The sequence below is a fragment of the Saccopteryx leptura genome, chromosome 6 (genome assembly GCF_036850995.1).
Source record: "Saccopteryx leptura isolate mSacLep1 chromosome 6, mSacLep1_pri_phased_curated, whole genome shotgun sequence".
NCBI lineage: Eukaryota > Metazoa > Chordata > Mammalia > Chiroptera > Emballonuridae > Saccopteryx > Saccopteryx leptura.
The window spans coordinates 55,087,234-55,093,695 of NC_089508.1; positions in this window are offsets into that span (position 1 = coordinate 55,087,234).

Below are 6,462 nucleotides of genomic sequence, written 5' to 3' on the forward strand. Positions count from 1 at the left end.
TAAATACAGTAAGTGGAACAACAAACTGATGTTTCTCTCTCTCAATAAAAGAACACAAGAGAGCTTGACCTGTGGTGGCGCAGTGGATAAAGCATTGACCTGGAATGCTGAGGTTGCTGGTTCAAAATCCTGGGCTTGCCCGGTCAAGGCACATATAGAAAGCAATCAATGAACAACCATGTGAAGTAACTAGTAGTTGATACTTCTTGCCCCCCTCCTGTAAAATCAATAAATAAAATCTAACAATAGAAATAAAAAGATAGAATATAAGAAGAGAACAGGATTTGGTAAGAAGATTGATGAGATTTCTTTGGCTAAAGCTGTCACTGTGCTGAGTTCAGCCCCCATTTTGGCAGACAGGGCAGTGACACCTTCTATCACTGTAAGCTGAGTAGGATTTCAAGGCAATAACTCAACAGTTTGGAAATGTGTTCTCTGCAGTTAGGACACCCAGAAAACTGGTGCCCGATTCAGGACTAAGAAAGAAAGCAAAAATTGGCTGAAGGCTGATATGACCCCTGCCTAGAAAATCTAGGGGTCGAGGGAAAGGCAAGTGAACCACTTTGATGACAGATTCTTTGTCATGGCCAGGGATGCATGAATTTTTTCCTATGGACCATATTGTGGGGGGTCATATTTGACATTGTCCAACAGGCCATCGGCAGAGCCAAGCAGACCTCAGCAGAAAGGGTTTTGCATGTACTGCCTCGTGCCCATGGCCTGGGGAGAGGACAGCAAGTGAACAGCTAGGGTGGAGATGCATCTTCTAGGATCAAGGGGCGCAGCAGGAACCTCTGGTAAGCTTATGAAAGTGTCAACCCAAGACAAAGCCAACTCTCGTCACCAGGCAGCCCCCAACCAGGCAAGTGAGAACTGCTTTATCTCTAGTGTTTCTCCCTCAGCTTCAGAGGCAGTGGTAGAACAGCTAGAGTGGGGTGCTGTTGAAGAAGAGGACAGACGAAAGAGCAAAGGACTCCATCCCATTGCTCTGCTAGAAGTTTCAGGCTTGAAGCAAGCTCAAATTAGTAAGAGTTAAGCCAAGTTTGTAGTTTTTTTTTTGTTTTTTTTTTTCATTTTTCTGAAGCTGGAAACAGGGAGAGACAGTCAGACAGATTCCCGCATGCGCCCGACCGGGATCCACCCGGCACGCCCACCAGGGGCGACGCTCTGCCCACCAGGGGGCGATGCTCTGCCCATCCTGGGCGTCGCCATGTTGCGACCAGAGCCACTCTAGCGCCTGAGGCAGAGGCCACAGAGCCATCCCCAGCGCCCGGGCCATCTTTGCTCCAATGGAGCCTTGGCTGCGGGAGGGGAAGAGAGAGACAGAGAGGAAAGCACGGCGGAGGGGTGGAGAAGCAAATGGGCGCTTCTCCTGTGTGCCCTGGCCGGGAATTGAACCCGGGTCCTCCGCACGCTAGGCCGACGCTCTACCGCTGAGCCAACCGGCCAGGGCCCAAGTTTGTAGTTTTGACTATTAGATGTGACTAGATACTTGAATGCAATGAGATTATATGATTCAATGTGACAGGAAGACTGAGACAGAAATGTGTTTGCCTAAATCTACCCCTTGCTTGGCAGAGGGAGATCATGTCTTCTCAACAAAGTTCCATATGGTAGTGGGAGACAAAAATAGAACCAATTCTTATACCACATACTCGCTATAGATGTTCTGTTAAGCCATCTTGGCTTCTGATAAAGCTCTGCACTGTGGGGATGTCTTAGCACAGCTTTCTCTCCATATTCTCCCTCTCTTCTGAGACTATTTGAAATGCTGCTGTATTGGTTAATTCAAACAACAGCCCCAGACAGGGTTGCCAGGTGGATAAGGTAGGATCGCTTGCAGAAGTCTCTATCTCCCCGCCTCTCAATTAAAAAAAACTGTGGCCCTGGCCAGTTGGCTCAGTGGTAGAGCATTGGCCTGGTGTGTGGAAATCTCGGGTTTGATTCCCTGCCAGGGCACACAAGAGAAGCACCCATATGCTTCTCCACCCTTCCCCTTCTTTTTTCTTTCTATCTTGCTCTTCCCCTCCCACAGCCAAGGTTCCATTGGATCAAAGTTGGCCCGGGTGCTGAGAATGGCTCCATGGTCTCTGCCTCAGGCACTAGAATGGCTCCAGTTGCAACGGAGCAATGGCCCCAGATAGGCAGAGCATTGCCCCCTGGTGGGCATGCGAGGTGGATCCCGGTCGGGCGCATGTGGAAGTCTGTCTCTCTGCTTCCCTGCTTCTCACTTCAGAAAAATAAAAGATTAAAAAATAAATAAAATAATAAAAAATAAAATAAAAATGCTGCTGTCAGAGAAACTAAAGACATTATGGTTTTGCAGCACTAGCTTTGTGGAAATGTCACTATCGATACTATGATCTTTGCTATGAAAATTTTCATTGGCTTCTCTTGTCCAGAGCTTTAAACATCTGTCACCCACCACACATAAATCCAGAAGTAATGAGATCTTGCTTATTTTTAGTCATCACTAATTGCTTCTTTCTAAATTATAAACTCACCAGAAGAGATTCTTAACACCAATACCAAGTTTCTTGTTTCATGGCAGTCTGCGATCCAAGGCCAGGGCAAGAGCCTGGTAGACTCAGTGTGCACACTGTTCTCTATTTTCCCACCCAGTGCACACACGTGTAGACACATGCTTTTTGACCAGCTGCCTTCTTTTTTTATTTTTATTTTTATTTTTATTTTTTACAGAGACAGAGAGAGAGTCAGAGAGAGGGATAGACAGGGACAGACAGACAGGAACGGAGAGATGAGAAGCATCAACCATTAGTTCTTCGTTGTGCATTGCAACACCTTAGTTGTTCATTGATTGCTTTCTCATACGTGCCTTGACCGTGGGCCTTCAGCAGACTGAGTAACCCCTTGCTCAAGCCAGTGACCTTGGGCTCAAGCTGGTGAGCTTTTGCTCAAACCAGAGGAGCCCTCGCTCAAGCTGGCGATCTCGGGGTCTTGAACCTGGGTCTTCTGCATCCCAGTCCGACGCTCTATCCACTGCACCACCGCCTGGTCAGGCTGACCAGCTGCCTTCTAAGATATTTAAAGCACTATCTGGGGGGCTCAGGCTGGCAAGTAGCCCAGGGTCATATTCACACTGGTCCCCAAGTTCTGAGCATTTCTCATCACCAGAGCCATAATGGTCTGGGAAATCCAGGAAGAGAACAGCTACCTTTACATCCCCTTCTCATGAGACTCTGATACGTGAAACTCCCATTGCTAGTTCCAGGTAACTGGGGTTGAAGTCAGAGATCTCTAGTGTACACTCTCCCCAACTCATACACTTACTCACTGGTACTCGCACCAACAGGTACTCAGTGAGCACTTTTCTCCCATCCAAGTACTAACCAGGCCCAACCCTGCTTAGCTTCCAAGATCAGCCAAGATTGGGTGGTATGGCGTAGACCAGCGAGCCGTTTTCAAGTACCAGGCACTCTCCTAGGTGCTGAGGATACAAAGATCAGCCACTATCTGTTGGCTGACAGACTCTGCTGTCAGCGCCCCCTGCTGCAGGCAGTGAGTGATGCGGGAGCAGTCTCATCTAGTGCCTGTGCTTGTCCTGGCCACGTAGACATGGCAGCTAGACAATCAGAACCAAAGACAAAACTGTGGGAGACAGCAAGCTGACAAAAGTCCTTGCAGTTTAAGACTTAAGCCAAAGGTGCTAAGCTCTTCCCCACAACCTCTAATTGTTTAAGTTGGTAAAGGCAATTTACATGCCCTTCCCCACACCTCCATGTTTGCTGTGATGCTGATGGTTTCTATTCGTCCCATCTTCCATGTCCCTCTCTCATCCCCCATGCCCCTCGAAGAGATTGGAGGCAGTTTTCTTTTTACCCTTTGTTTTGTGAAGTTAAGATGTTATGCATGGTGGAGGGTTTTTTGCACTCTGGGGAGAATTCTTGGTTTGCCTCAGGAATGTGACTTTGTATCAGAGATCTCTTTGATTTGCTAATGGCTTTGCTCTCTGCCCTATAAATAAAGCATTTTTGAGGTGGAGACCCACTCTTGCAAGCCATCAGCTTGGCAATGGGTCCTCCCAATCCCATCCTTTTTCTTTCTGTGTTTATTTTCTAATCCTCCACTGTTCCCATCCGAGACCTGCAAAATTATGAGTCATGCTGGTTCGTGACAAAAACTGTACCTTAGGGACTGTCTGGTGAGACCACTGATGTGCTACCAGAACTAGGCCACTGTTGCAGGTGCCCCCATCCTTCTGGCCTTGCTGCTCCTGGAAGTCAGATGTAACTGTTGTAGTCTTCACTACTGCCAGAATGCTCTCTCCTCTATCCCAGCTATTTTGTGTAACTCACTCCAGCTTCAAATCCCTAAATAAGGTCTCCAATGGGCTCATTCCAAGTCACATCTCCATGTCCTGGCTGTGAGGGAGGTGAGAGAAAGAAGACTCTGGTCTTCTGTATGGGAGGCCAACTTTCCAAGCAGGATTCACATGGTGGGAAATCCCCATATACAGTAAGAGGGTTCCAATGATTAATATTCACTACATTAATAATATATTCAATGAATTTGTACTTTATCAGTCATAATAGCATGTACTTACAAGTGAAAAATAATATGCAAAGTGTATAATCTAGTCCCACTCAGTCTGCAAGCTTTTTTAGAAAAGGACCAGATGGTAAATATCTTAGGCTTTGTAATTCTATTGCAACTCTATAAAGGCTCTTGCAGTGCAAACACAAGCATGACAATATATAAATGAATGAGAGTGCCTGTATTCTAATAAATATTTATGCATAAATTATTAAAAAAAAATTTTTTTTTGTATTTTTCTGAAGCTGGAAACGGGTAGGCAATCAGACAGACTCCTGCATGCGCCCGACCGGGATCCACCCAGCATGCCCACCAGGGGGTGATGCTCTGCCCATCCTGGGGCGTCGCTCGGTCGCAATCAGAGCCATCCCAGCGCCTGAGGCAGAGGCCACAGAGCCATCCTCAGCACCCGGGCAAACCCTGCTCCAGTGGAGCCTTGGCTGCGGGAGGGGAAGAGAGAGACAGAAAGGAAGGAGAGGGGGAGGGGTGGAGAAGCAGATGGGCACTTCTCCTGTATGCCCCGGCTGGGAATCGAACCCGGGACTCCTGCACGCCAGGCCGACGCTCTACCACTGAGCCAACTGGCCAGGGCCGGCATAAATTTTAATTCTATATAATTTTCACATCATGAAGTATTCTTTTGATTTTTTTTAACCATTTAAAAATATAAAATTTTTGCCTGACTGGTGGTGGTGCGGTGGATAGAGCAGAGGTCCCAGGTTCGAAACCCCAAGGTCACTGGCTTGAGTGCAAGCTTATTGGGCTTGAGCGTGGGCTCACCAGCTTGAGCACAGGGTTGCCAGTTTGAGCATGGGATCATCGAGTTGATTTCATGGTCGCTGGCATGAGCCCAAGGTTGCTGGCTTGAGCAAGGGGTCAGTCACTGGCTTGGCTTGAGCCCCCGGTCAAAGCACATATGAGAAGCAATCAATGAACAACTAAAGTGCCACAACTATGAGTTGATGCTTCTCATCTCTCTCTCTTCCTGGCTCTGTTTCTCTGTCTCTGTCTCTCTCTCACTAAAAGTTAAATATATATATTTATATATATATATATATATAAATTTTATTCTTAAATAGTGGGTTGTACAAAAGCAAACATTGTTCTATATTTGGCCTGTGGGCCATTCACCAACCCCTCTTCTATAGGAATAATCTTAACTTTTTTGGAAGGTCTCTGACATCTTTGAGACTCTGACAAAACAGATGGACTGGACGTTCTCCCTAGGATAAAGGCACTCCCATAAAACTTGGCATGTAACTCCAGAATTTGCTAAGGAGTCAGAGGACCCCAGGTTAACAACTCTGGGGTACAAATTATGTTAACTAAGCACTTGGCCTTCCTATTCCTTCAATAACTAGCTCCTCAGAGTCCAGGGGCCCACAGCCTTGGTTCAGAGCCACTGCTTTCTTAGATCGTAACAAATACTCAAGAAGTTCTCTCAGCTGCGCTATGAAGCAACTGCCTTCTTACCCAACCTGCAGATGTCTCCAGCAGGATACAATTAACTATAATTAGGGGAGGACTGTTTATTAGGAAGGATAAGAATTGCTTTAAAAGTCAGGTTGCTTTCATAGTGTCCCAGAAATTCATCACTGATGCACCATTATTGGAAACATTCTATTTTTTAAGCTGCTAGTGGGCACTGAATTTCTATATCTTTGTGTATATAGTATGAAATATTTTACAAATAAAAAAATTTTTTTAATCCATTGGATCTACGCTGGGCCAGTATTTGTCCCTGACTCAGGTAAGGTTGCCTCAAGGGCAGAGGTGTGAACTCAGTCCCTGTGTGGACTTATTGGGGGCAGCTGTGCTAGAGAAAGGGGGTAGCAGTTGCTGCGTGGGCTGTGTACCATCCAGACGTTTGTCACGAAGGAGGTGGTTCAGAGCACAGACTCTGGCACC